The sequence below is a fragment of the Tachyglossus aculeatus genome, chromosome 22 (assembly GCF_015852505.1).
Source record: "Tachyglossus aculeatus isolate mTacAcu1 chromosome 22, mTacAcu1.pri, whole genome shotgun sequence".
In the NCBI taxonomy this organism is placed as follows: Eukaryota; Metazoa; Chordata; class Mammalia; order Monotremata; family Tachyglossidae; genus Tachyglossus; species Tachyglossus aculeatus.
The window spans coordinates 39,187,183-39,200,957 of record NC_052087.1 but is presented as its reverse complement, the minus strand read 5'-3'; the positions used below and the strand labels follow the sequence as shown (position 1 = coordinate 39,200,957).

At 48.7% G+C, this 13,775-nt stretch overlaps 1 protein-coding gene and 1 non-coding gene across 3 annotated transcripts in view; both read left to right on the top strand.

Moving 5' to 3' along the window:
- Positions 1–13,775, top strand: part of MACROD1 (mono-ADP ribosylhydrolase 1) — a 410,094-nt gene that overhangs the window by 50,562 nt on the left and 345,757 nt on the right. The gene's annotated exons all lie outside the window — the stretch shown is intronic.
- Positions 8,193–8,295, top strand: LOC119944418. Its single transcript, XR_005455897.1, has one exon. It is a non-coding gene; the product is annotated as a U6 spliceosomal RNA (small nuclear RNA).

Below are 13,775 nucleotides of genomic sequence, written 5' to 3'. Positions count from 1 at the left end.
CACCCTTTAGACATAATAATTGCCATAAAAATAGGAGATTGCCGTAATGTAACTTGTGGGAAAGAGAAGGCCCGGCTGTCAGCCATTCCCCCATCAGCAGGGTTCTGCTCTGTTTTATTATTGCCGTCTGGCTGTATTTCACATAAGGTTTAAACATCGTTAAATGACACGTCCCTTTTGAAGAGCAGAAGCGACCTTGCTGGAGATGTTTAAGAGAAACAGGAACATTAAAATCTGCAGAGCGAATGGTCCCAAATTGACATTTGCGATGTGGGCTTTTGCAGCTTTAACTGTCAGAGGAAATAAATCCTTGTCCTAGAAGCTGGCAGCGAATCGCCCTCTGAGGTAAAAGCCGAGATGGGGAGAGTCTCGAGCTGAGGAGCGGGCAAACGGGAGCCCCGCCCCTCGGGGACCTGTGGATGGAGTTGGGGAGAAGGGGAATTCACTTGTTATTAGTTAGTCTAAGCGCCTCGCTTCTTCAAAGTGTTCCTCAGACCTTAATTAATCCTCATGACACCCCCCCCCCCCACTCCCCCGCTGTGGGCCAGCTTCATTATCCCTGATAATAAGGGGGGAGGGAGGCTTCCCTAGTGGTTAGAGCTGGGGAGGAGGGACCAGGCCTCTTGGGTTCTATTCCTGGCTTGGGGTGGACAGAATTCTCGGTCGTTTTGGGAGTAGATCCGGGTAGGGTGGTGGGTGTTGAGGGTAAGGGGCTGCCAGGACTTTTGAATACTGATCCCATTTCCCTGCCCTTTTTAGTTGACCCAGGACTGGAGTTGGATTTCAGAGGGCTGGGCCATCTTCCTTCTCCCCTTTCCTTCTTCCCGCTCACAAATATATCCCCTCCTCTTCCCTCCAGTGCTCTTCTGGGCTCTGTCTCTCTCTTCTCTCTCTTTCCCTTTTTCCCCCCTCTTCTTTTCCCACCTTTCCTCCCCTCTCTCTTCCCTCTCTCTTCCCCCCCGCTTTCTCCCCCTTCCTTCTCCTTGTCTTCCTTCCCATCTCTCTTCCTTCCCCTCTCTTTTCCCTCCCCTCTCTCTTTTTCTTCCCCTTCTCTTCCCTACCCTCTCTTTTTCCTCCCCTCTCTCACTTCCCTCTCTTCTCCCTTCCCTCCCTTCCCTCTTCCCTCCCTTTCCTCCTGCTTTTCTTCCTTTTCCCCTCTCTTCCTTCCTCCCTCTTCCTCCCTCTCTCTCCACCCCCACTCCTCCCCTCCAGACCATCACTCATGAGCTGATCTACGAAGAAGGCTGCTCCGGTGAGCACCCTTACCGCCTCGTCTCTCCGGCTTATTTGTCACGGTCACCGTTCAACACCGGGCACACATCTCAGCGCCATGGGCTCCAGCCCCAAGACTGGAGGCCAAACTCCCTGCCCGGAGCCAACAAGGGCGCAGTGCTGCATCTCTCTCTGTCTCTCTCTCTCGTCCTCTCCGAGCCCAGAGCTAATAAGGCCTTTGCCTCTGGAGGGCAGGCAGAACCTTTCCCTCCCTCATAGTTGAATAATATGTCACCATCCATTCATCGAAGAGGCCTGTTCCCAGTGAGCGGGGCGGCCCAGGGATTCGTCTCGCCTCAGGAATCACAGGGGCCGCCTCGTTGCTGTGACGTTCTGCGTAAATTCCAACCAGCACAGACAGCAGTCTTCCGTCGTCCGTGCGCCTGGGCCTCCTTTAGGTTTATCCAACTCCTTCTCTTATTTCCATCTCTGGGCTTCTCCTGCCTCCATCTCAGCCTCCTTGGGCCGCTGCTGCTGGCTTCTCTTCAAGGGAGACTCTGCCAGCTCAGCAGATCTGTGCCGCTCTCTTCTTTCCCTTCGTGGCACTTTGCATCTCCTCCTCAGCAGTTCATAATTCCCAGTGGTTCTCTGGATTTCCCACCCCCCCGCCCCCCCAGTCCCTTCGTTTCTCTTCTCTGCCCGCTAACCCTTGGTGATAAGACCAGAGACGATTTACTTTCTCTTTTTTAAAATGGTATTTGTTAAGCACTTTCTTATGAGAAGCAGCATGGCTCAGCGGAAAGAGCACAGGCTTGGGAATCAGAGGTTGTGGGTTCTAATCCTGGCTCCGCCGCTTGCCAGCTGTGTGACTTTTTGGGCAAGTCAGCTTCTCTGTGCCTCAGTTACCTCCTCTGTAAAATGGGGATTAAGATTGTGAGCCCCGTGTGGGACAACCTGACGACCTTGTATCTTCCCCAGCACTTAGAACAGTGCTTGGCGCATAGTAAGCGCTTAACAAATACCATCATTATTGGTATTATTATGTGCCAGACACTGAACTAAGTACTAAGGTAGATGCAAGTTAATTAGATTGGACACAGTCCCTACATGGGGCTCATGTTCTTAATCCCCATTTTACAGATGAGGGAACTGAGGCACAGAAGGCTAAGTAACTTGCCCAATGTCACACAGTAGACAAGTGTGCTTACCTCCTTCCCCTCCCCACAGCACCTGTATATATGTTTGTACATATTTATTACTCTATTTTACTTGTACATATTTACTATTCTATTTATTTTATTTTGTTAATATGTTTTGTTTTGTTGTCTGTCTCCCCCTTCTAGACTGTGAGCCCGCTGTCGGGTAGGAACCTTCTCTATATGTTGCCAACTTGTACTTCCCAAGTGCTTAGTACAGTGCTCTGCACACAGTAAGTGCTCAATAAATATGATTGAATGAATGAAAAGTGGTGGAGCCGGGATTAGAACACAGTCTTTCAGACTCTCAGGCCCGTGCCCCAACCATGAGGCCACACTGCTTATCTGGGCTTTCTGCTTCCAGGATGGCAAAGCGAAAGAATTCAGAAATTCTAAATCCACACGACTTTCTGCAAATATGAGATGTTTTTGAAGCAACGTGGCTTAATGGAAAGAGCCTGGGCCTGGGAATCAGGAGACCCGGGTGCAAATCCCGGCTCCACCACTTGCATGCCTTATGACTTTAGGCAAGTCACTTCGCTACTCTGGGCCTCAGTTTTCTCATCTGTAAAAGTGAGGGTTTAATACCTATCCCTCTCTCCCTTAGTCTGTGGGCCCAATGTGGGACAGGAACTCAGTCCAGTCTTCTTAGATTTTATCTACCCCAGCATTTAGTACAGTGCTTGGCCCCTAATTTAATAATACCGTAATTCTTAAGCTCGTTGTGGGCGGGGAACGTCTCTGCTAATTTGCTGTATTGTACTGTATTGAGAAGCAGCATGGCTCAGTGGAAAGAGCCCGGGCTTTGGAGTCAGAGGTCATGGGTTCAAATGCCACCTCTGCCACTTAGCTGTGTGACTTTGGGCAAGTCACTTCACTTCTCTGGGCCTCAGTTCCCTCATCTGGAAAATGGGGATTAAGACTGTGAGCCCCACATGGGACAACCTGATCACCTTGTAACCTCCCCAGTGCTTAGAACAGTGCTTTGCACATAGTAAGTGCTCAATAAATGCCATTATTATTATTATTATTATTATTAAGCCACTTAACTTCTCTGTGCCTGTTACCTCATCTGTAAAATGGGGATTAAAACTGTGAGCCACCTGTGGGGCAACCTGATCACCTTGTAACCTCCCCAGCGCTTAGAACAGTGCTTTGCACATAGTAAGCGCTTAACAAATACCACCATCATTGGTCTTGGCTGCCATTTCATGGCTCTGGAGAAGACTGGTGAAGGAGGGAAGGATCTCAGCGGAGCCTACGTGAGCGAGCATTGGTTGCTGATTCAGTCAATCCATCAATTGTATTTATTGATCGCTTACTATGTGCAGAGCACTGTTCTAAGCGCTTGGAAGATTACATAGCAGAATTAGGAGACATGTTCCCTGCCCATAACAAGCTTATAGTCCAGAGGGGGAGATGGACATTAATATGAATAATTGAGGAATTTATTATATATCATTTGAAGATGTGTACAAAAGTGCTGTGGGGTTAGGGGTGGGATGAATATAGCTATAATTCTCTTTATTCTGATAATAATAATAATAATAATAATGGCATTTATTAAGCGGCTACTATGTGCAAAGCACTGTTCTAAGCACTGGGGAGGTTACAAGGTGATCAGGTTGTCCCACGGGGGGCTCACAGTCTTAATCCCCATTTTACAGATGAGTGGAACTGAGGCCCAGAGAAGTGAAGTGACTTGCCCAAAGTCACACAGCTGACAATTGATGGTATTGACACCTGTCCGCTTGTTTTGTGGTCTGTCTCCCCCTTCTAGACCGTGAGCCCGTTGTTGGGTAGGGACCATCTCTAGATGTTGCCGATTTGTACTTTCCAAGCACTTAGTGCAGGGCTCTGTACACCGTAAGCGCTCAATAAATACGGCTGAATGAAAGAATGAATGAATATCAACTGTCCGAAAGTCACGGATCCAAGTGCACAGATGAAGCAGAAGGGAGAGCGAGTCGGGGAAAAGAGAGCTTAATCGGGAATTTTACTTGTACATATCTATTCTATTTATTTTATTTTGTTAATATGTTTGGTTTTGTTCTCTGTCTCCCCTATTTAGACTGTGAGCCCACTGTTGGGTAGGGACTGTCCCTATATGTTGCCAACTTGTACTTCCCAAGCGCTTAGTACAGTGCCCTGCACACAGTAAGCGCTTAATAAATATGATTGATTGATTGATTGAAAGGCCTAAATAAGGGTTTAAAGGCCCGGGAAGAGTGATGGTCTGGTGTATATGGAGGGGGAGGGAGTTTCAGGCTAGTGAGAGGATGTGGGAAAGGGGTCGGCGGTGAGATAGATGAGAGCGGTACACAGGGTGTAAGCTAATGCTAAAAGAGCGGAGTGTGTGGGCTGGGCTGAAGTAGGAAATCGGATAGGATTCACTGGAGTCGCTTTGGTTTCCTCCCTGCTGCAGCTCAGCGGTCACTAGCTGCTCTGGTGCCTCTTGGAGCGGGTTCTCACAGCTCCAAAATCAGAATGTGAACGGGGGAGGCCGGGCTGGGCTGGGGAGAGGCCTCTGGGCTCCTCCTGCCTGGGCTGCTACTGTGGCCAGTGGCTACCGTGGCCTGCTCCTGGGACCTTCCCATCGGTGGTCTCGGCGAGAGGGCAAGGGGGAAGAGAGGGCGATTTCCAGGCAGGATTTTGCTCCTGGATAAGGCCTGCTGCCGCCCGGCCCCTTCCTATCTGGTGCCTGGCGGGATCCGGGATTCGCATTTGAGTGATGACCTCTGCTGCGACCTCAGCTCTAATATGCAGGAGAAATGGTGGCTGGGGAGAGAGAAAGAGGGGGAAAGAGTGGGGGTGGGGGGAAGGGAAGTGGAGAGGGAGAGGGAGGAAGACAAAGGGAGAGAGACAGGGAGGAAGGGAGACGGAGGGAAACAGAGAAGTAGAGGGAGGAAGGGAGAGAGAGAGCGAAGAAGGGAGAGGTAGAGGGAAGAGGGGAAAGAGAGGGAAGATGAGAGAGGGAGGAGGGAGGGAAAGAGAATAGAGGAAGGGAGAGAGAGAGGGAAAAAGGGAGAGATAAATAGAGGGAGGAAGGGAAAGAGAGAGGGAAGATGGGAGAGAGAGAAGAAGGGAGGGAAGGTGAGGGGGATAATATTAATAATAATAATAATAATAATAATGGCATTTATTAAGCACTTACTATGTGCAGAGCACTGTTCTAAGCACTGGGGAATTTACAAGGTGATCAGGTTGTCCCACGTGGGGCTCACAGTCTTCATCCCCATTTTACAGATGAGGGAACTGAGGCCCAGAGAAGTTAAGTGACTTGCCCAAAGTCACACAGTTGACAAGTGGTGGAGCCGGGATTTGAACCCATGACCTCTGACTTCAAAGCCTGTGCTTTTTCCGCTGAGCCACGCTGCTTCTCTAAGGGCAGAGAGAGTGGGAGGAGGAGAGAGAGGGAGAACAGGGGAAGCGACATTCGCTTTTCCAAGGAGCAGCACGTTGGATGAGGGGAAAGAGAAGCCAGGGAAGGGCGTCCAGTACCGGCCAGGGTAAATATGTGTTAGAGGGGACGGGAAATCAGGGGAAAGCTGAAATGGGCAGTTGACAGCGTCCTTGAATGCAGCATGCAGTGTCTGCCTGTGAGCCCTGCTATCCAGTGACCACTTGGCAAAGGACAGAGTCTGAAGGGCCGGGGCCTCCCTCTCCGGCTCTGCCCACCGGCTTCCGGACGGACCAGGCCCGACCCGGAAGGCTCCCGTTATCCCTGACGGCGAGAAAACCAGGGGTCTCGGTTCACCCCTCTCACCAGATGGCATTGTGCGGAAATCAGTTTTAGAGGCAGGGTTGCTTTTGCTGTGAAACACAAAAAGCGTGGGAGGGACGTGACGGTAGCAGCAACAGGGATCCGACCTCAAACCTGGCAGTTGCAGGGAAGGAGAGCTCGGATACCGAAAGCTTTTCCTGGAGGAGACATCTGGGGTGTCATCCATAGCTGGGCTCGGGAGATCCAAAGGGGGAGTTGGTGCGGAAGGGCTATTTTGGGCCTCAAGGCACAAAGCCTTTTTAGACACAGTCTTTTAGACTGTGAGCCCACTGTTGGGTAGGGACTGTCTCTATATGTTGCCAACTTGTACTTCCCAAGCGCTTAGTACAGTGCTCTGCACACAGTAAGCGCTCAATAAATACGATTGATGAAAGCCCATGAAATGCCCCCCACCTGCTGCTCTTCTCCACTGCCCGGTGAGCTTCGTCAGCACCGCGGGGGGAATAATAATAATAATAATAATAATGGCATTTATTAGGCGCTTACTATGTGCAAAGCACTGTTCTAAGTGCTGGGGAGTTACAAGGTGATCAGGTTGTCCCTCAGGGGGCTCACAGTCTTCATCCCCATTTTACAGATGAGGTGACTGAGGCCCAGAGAAGTGAAGTGACTCGCCCAAAGTCACACAGCTGACAATTGGCGGAGCTGGGATTTGAACCCGTGACCTCTGACTCCAAAGCCCGGGCTCTTTCCACTGAGCCACGCTGCTTCTCTCAAGACGTAGCTGGAGGGAAGACGTAGCTCAGAGCAAAGACTTGCCCGCGGTGTCCTAATCTCCTACTGTAGGTCACAGTCACTGTGAGAGACCCTGTCCCCTCTGATAGCAGTGTGGTCTAATGGAAGGAGCATGGGGCCTGGGGAGTCGGAGGATCTGAGTTCTAATTCCAGTCCTGCCACTTGTCTGTTGTGCGATCTTGGAGAAGTCACTTCACTTCTCTTGCCTCAGTTCCCCCATCTGCAAAATGGGAATTCAATACTTATTCTCCCTCCTACCTACTCTGTAAGCCTCCTGTGGTCATGTTTAATAATAATGATGGCATTTATTAAGCGCTTACTATATGCATAGCACTGTTTTAAGCGCTGGGGAGGTTACAAGGTGATCAGGTTGTCCCATGCGGGGCTCACAGTCTTAATCCCCATTTTACAGATGAGGTAACTGAGGCCCAGAGAAGTTAAGTGACTTGCCCAGAGTCACACAGCTGACAATTGTATCTACCTCAGATTCATTCATTCGTTCCATCGTATTTATTGAGCGCTTACTGTGTGCAGAGCACTGGACTAAGCACTTGGGAATCAATCAATCAATCAATCAATCGTATTTATTGAGTGCTTACTGTGTGCAGAGCACTGTACTAAGCACTTGGGAAGTACAAGTTGGCAACATATAGAGACGGTCCCTACCCAACAACGGGCTCACAGTCTAGAAGAGGGAGACAGACAACAAAACAAAATAGGTAGCGTATTTATTGAGCGCTTACTGTGTGCAGAGCACTGTACTAAGCGCTTGGGAAGTTCAAGTTGGCAACATATAGAGACAGTCCCTACCCAACAATGGGCTCACAGTCTAGAAGAGGGAGACAGACAACAAAATAGGTAGCGTATTTATTGAGTGCTTACTATGTGCAGAGCACTGTACTAAGCGCTTGGGAAGTACAAGTCGGTAACATATAGAGACGGTCCCTACCCAACAACGGGCTCACAGTCTAGAAGGGGGAGACGGACAACAAAACATGTAGACAGGTGTCAAAATCGTCAGAACAAATAGAATTAAAACTATATGCACATCAGTTCCCTCATCTGTAAAACGGGGATGAAGACTGTGAGCCCCCCGTGGGACAACCTGATCACTTTGTAACCTCCCCAGTGCTTAGAACAGTGCTTTGCATATAGTAAGTGCTTAATAAATGCCATTATTATTATTATTAAAATAAATAATAAATATGTACAAGTAATAAAAGTGGTATGTGGTAAGCATTTAACAAAAACCATTATTATTATTATCACTTTGGCAGCACATATACTAAAATTGGAATGATACAGAGAAGATTAGCATGTCCCCTGCGCAAGGATGACATGCAAATTCACGAAGCGTTCCATATTTTTATATCTATAATTCTATGGGTTTATATTGATGCTATTGATGACTGTCTACTTGTTTGGTTTTGTTTTGTTTTCTGTCTCTCCCCCTTCTAGACTGTGAGTCCTTTGTTGGGTAGGGTTTGTCTCTACTTGTCGCTGAATTGTACTTTCCAAGCGCTCAATACAGTGCTCTGCACACAGTAAGCGCTCAATAAATACGATTGAATGAATGAATATTAATAATAATAATGATAGGAAGAAGAAGAAACTGCAGGGCCTAGTGGATAGAGCACAGTTCTGGGAGTCAGGAGGACCTGAGTTCTGATCCCGGCTCCACCACTTGTCTGTTGTGTGACCTTGGGCGAATCACTTCACTTCTCTGGGCCTCAGTTCCCTCGTCTGTAAAATGGGAATCAAGACTGTGAGCCCCATGTGGGACAGGGACTGTGCCCAACTGATTGGATTGCTTCTACCCCAGCATCATCATCATCAATCGTATTTATTGAGCGCTTACTGTGTGCAGAGCACTGTACTAAGCGCTTGGGAAGTACAAATTGGCAACATGCAGTACCTAGCACACAGTAAGCGCTTAACAAATACCATAAAAATATTATTATTGAAATATTATTAACAAATACCATAAAAATATTATTATACACGGCACCTGCCGTGCTGCCATACTTTTAATGTGGTGATGTTTTTTGGGGTAGGGCGTGGAAGACCTGAGTTCTGTTCCCAGAGCCTAATTCTAGGAATCCTGCTAATTCTGTTATATTGTACTTTCCCAAGCGCTTAATACAGCGCTGTGCATGAGCAGAGCACTCTGCAGCACTCTGCAAAATTATTTATTCATAGTAAATAAAGAAGAATTCAATATTAACCAATTTAATATCCATATTAAATAAAGAAGCAGCATGGCGTAGTGGATTGATTATGGGCCTTGGTCAGGATGTCTTGGGTTCTAATCCCGGCTCTGCGTCTGCTGTGTGAACTTGGCAAGTCACTTCACTTCTCTGTGCCTCAGTTACCTCATCTCTAAAAATGGGATTAAGTGTCCGAGCCCCATGTGGGACAGGGACTGTGTCCATCTCGATTTGCTTGTATCCACCCTAATGCTTAGTACAGTCCCTGGCACGTAGTGAGAGCTCAACAAATGCTATTATTATTATCGTCATTATTATTATGATTATATTAATGTCCATCTCCCCCTCTAAACTGTAAGCTAGTTATGGGCAGGGAATGGGCCTGCTAATTCTGTTGTACTGTACTCTCCCAAGTGCTTAGTACAGTGGTCTGCACGTAAGTAGCGTGGCTCAGTGGAAGGAGCCAGGGCTTTGGAGTCAGAGGTCATGGGTTCAAATCCCGGCTCTGCCGCTTGTCAGCTGTGTGACTTTGGGCAAGTCACTTCACTTCTCTGGGCCTCAGTTCCCTCATCTGTAAAATGGGGGTGAATAATAATAACGATGGCATGTATTAAGCGCTTACTATGTGCAAAGCACCGTTCTAAGCACTGGGGAGGTTACAAGGTGATCAGGTTGTCCCACGGGGGGCTCACAGTTTTAATCCCCATTTTACAGATGAGGTAACTGGGGCCCAGAGAAGTGAAGTGACTTGCCCAAAGTCACACAGCTGACAGGTGGCGGAGCCGGGATTTGAACCCACGACCTCTGAGTCCAAAGCCTGGGCTCTTTCCATTGAGCCACGCTGTGAGCCCCATGAGGGACAACCTGATCACCTTGTATCCTCCCCAGCACTTAGAACAGTGCTTGGCACATAGTAAGCGCTTAATAAATGCCATTATTATATGCCATTGCTTAATTATTAATAATTATAATAATGAGGGTTTTTGTTAAGCGCTTACTATGTGCCAAGCACTGTTTTAAGCGCTGGGGTAGATACAGAGTGGTCAGGCTGTCCCACGTGGGGTTCACAGTGACCCGTCCAAGGTCACGCAGCAGACGTGTGGCAGAGCAGGGATTCGAACCCACACTCTCTGACTCCCAACCCCGTGCCCTTGACACTAGGCCACGCTGCTTCTCAGATTGAGCAAACTGATTGATCCGCACATAGTAAGCATTCAATAAATACCACCGACGGATTGACTGATAGAACCGGGACCGAGCTGGGCAAGTCACTTCTCTGTGCCTCAGTTCCCTCATCTGTAAAATGGGGATGAAAACTGTGAACCCCCTCTGTGGGACAACCTGATCACCTTGTAACCTCCCCAGCGCTTAGAACAGTGCTTTGCACGTAGTAAGCGCTTCATAAACGCCATTGTTATTATTATAAGGGAGAGGACGGCGTCTTCCTTCTTTTTTCTTGTCAGCTTCACCATTCTCTCCCATCCTCACCTCAGGTCCCCTTTGGCTTGGTGCCTCGGGCCAGCGAAAGTCACCCCGGCCTTCTGCTCCCGGCGCTGCCAGCTGTCTGGCCGTCTGCAGCCCCCCACTCCCGACGGCCCTCCGCCAGCATCTTCAACTTGTACTTCCCAAGCGCTTAGTACAGTGCTCTGCACACAGTAAGCGCTCAATAAATACGATTGATTGATTGATTGATTGGGTTAGTCAGCCCGGTGCGGTTGAAAAACAAGCTGTCCGCTTTCGGTCAGCAGCCGATGCAGACCCACCTGCAGAAGGGGTTTCAGTCAGTCAGTCAGCGTATTTATTGAGCGCTTACTGTGTGCAGAGCGCTGTACTAAGCGCTTGGGAGAGTCCAGTAAAACAGCAGCACCCTTTTGGGGGTCCCAGGAGCAGGGCACGGGTGGGCAGGAAGGGAGCAGATCTGGCCTTCGGTTGTTCGAACTGATTGCCTCCCAAGCTTACACACGGGGGAATCCAGCCCTGCCCCGGGAAAAGGCTGCTGACATTGAATCTTCTAAATAATAGTAATAATGGAGAAGCAGCGTGGCTCAGTGGAAAGAGCCCGGGCTTTGGAGTCCGAGGTCACGGGTTCAAATCCCGGCTCCACCAATTGTCAGCTGTGTGACTTTGGGCAAGTCACTTGACTTCTCTGGGCCTCAGTTCCCTCATCTGGAAAATGGGGATGAAGACCGTGAGCCCCCCGCCATGGGACAACCTGATCACCTTGTAACCTCCCCAGTGCTTAGAACAGTGCTTTGCACCTAGTAAGAACTTAATAAATGCCATTATTATATTATTATTATTATAACTGCGGTATTTGCTAAGCGCTTACTAGGCGTGAGGCACGGTGCTAAACGCTGAGCAGATACAAGCTAACTGGGTTGGACGCAGTCCCTGTCATCATCATCATCAATTGTATTTATTGAGCGCTTACTGTGTGCAGAGCACTGTACTAAGCGCTTGGGAAGTACAAATTGGCAACATATAGAGACAGTCCCTGCCCAACAGTGGGCTCACAGTCTAAAAGGGGGAGACAGAGAACAAAACCAAACATACTAACAAAATAAAATCAATAGAATAGATATGTACAAGTAAAATAAATAAATAAAGAGTAATAAATATGTACAAACATATATACAGGTGCTGTGGGGAAGGGAAGGAGGTAAGATGGGGGGGATGGAGAGGGGGACGAGGGGGAGAGGAGGGAAGGGGCTCAGTCTGGGAAGGTCTCTTGGAAGAGGTGAGCTCTCAGTAGGGCCTTGAAGGGCCACTGTCCCACGTAGAGCTCAGAGTCTTCATCCCCATTTGACAGATGAGGTGACTGAGGCCCAGAGAAATGAAGTGACTTGCCTGAGTTGTCACAGCAGAGCAGGGGCTGATCCGGGATTAGAACCCAGGTCCTTCCGACTGCCGGCTCTGTCTCCTTTCCTCCAACTGCCAGGGTTGTACCGTCTTCTGCTACCCCTCCATGGGTCGCCCGTTCAGAGTCGTACGCTACGGGATCCCTTCCTCCTCCCCCGCCGTCGAATTGCGGGGCGATGTGGTGGGCAGTTTGGCCCCCGGCCCGCCTTTCAGTGCCAGCCGTGGGCACCACCAGCACGGAATTGGCCCTGCTTCTGCTTCCAAGGTGGCGCAGTCAATCTGAACACGTCAGGGGTGTCATTTGCCCTGATTATTGTGATTATAATTGGATTTCTCTTTATTGTTATCGTCTATCACTGCAGTGAAGGGTTATAATCCACACCTGTCACAGAGGGATACTGTTCTTCCTCTGCGAGAAACTCCTCATTCCTGCCCCTGGGTGATGATGATGATCCCCCTTCTAGCCGGTGAGCCCGCTGTTGGGTAGGGACCGTCTCTATATGTTGCCAACTTGGACTTCCCAAGCGCTTAGTACAGTGCTCTGCACCCAGTAAGTGCTCAATAAATACGATTGAATGAATGAATGAATGATAATAATGATGGTATTAGTGAAGCGCTTGCTACGTGCCAAGCACTATTTTAAGCGCTGGGATGGATGCCAGGTAATCAGGTTGTCCCACGTGGGGCTCACAGTCTTAATCCCCATTTCACAGATGAGGGAACTGGGGCATAGAGAAGTAAAGTGACTTTCCCAAGGTCACACAGCAGACGAGTGGCAGGGCCGGGATTAGAACCCGCATCCTCCGACTCCCAAGCCTGTGCTCTAGCCACTGATCCCCTCCCCAGCATCCCCTGGTCCAGACTGTAAGCTCACTGTGGGCAGGGAATGTATCTATCAACTCTGTTGTATTGTGCTTTTCCAAGCACTTAGTACAGTGCCCTGCACACAGTAAGCGCTCAGAAAATACGATTGATTGATTCCACGTCTTCACCATCTGCTTGCCTGAGTCTCCTGACTCTCAGCTATGGCCTAGTGGTTTTCTGTGTTGACTCTTTACCACTCCCCTCCACCACCATCGCCTCTGTTTCCGCCCATTGATGGGTAATAATAATAATAATAATAATAATAATAATAATAATGATGGGATTTGTTAAGCACTTGCTATGTGCAAAGCACAGTTCTAAGCGCTGGGGAGGTTACAAGGTGATCAGGTTGTCCCACGGGGGGGCTCACACTTTTAATCCCCATTTTCCAGATGAGGGAACTGAGGCCCAGAGAAGTGAAGTGCCTTGCCCAAAGTCACACGGCTAACGGTTGCCGGAGCTGGGATTTGAACCCATAATCTCTGACTCCAAAGCCCGTGCTCTTTCCACTGAGCCTGTGTATATGTATATACCTGTATATATGTATATATGTTTGTACATATTTATTACTCTATTTTATTTGTACATATCTATTCTATTTATTTTATTTTGTTAGTACGTTTGGTTTTGTTCTCTGTCTCCCCCTTTTAGACTGTGAGCCCACTGTTGGGTAGGGACTGTCTCTATATGTTGCCAATTTGTGCTTCCCAGGCGCTTAGTACAGTGCTCTGCACATAATAAGGGCTCAATAAATACGATTGATGATGAGCCACGCTGCTTCTTAATGATGATGGTGTTTGTTAAGCGCTTACTAAGATCATCGTATTTGGGAGAGAAGTGTGTGGGCAGCCTGAATCTACTCCTGGTGGCTTTTCAAACTCGTATTTTATTTGCCCGAGAGGAAGGTGTGAAGTGTCG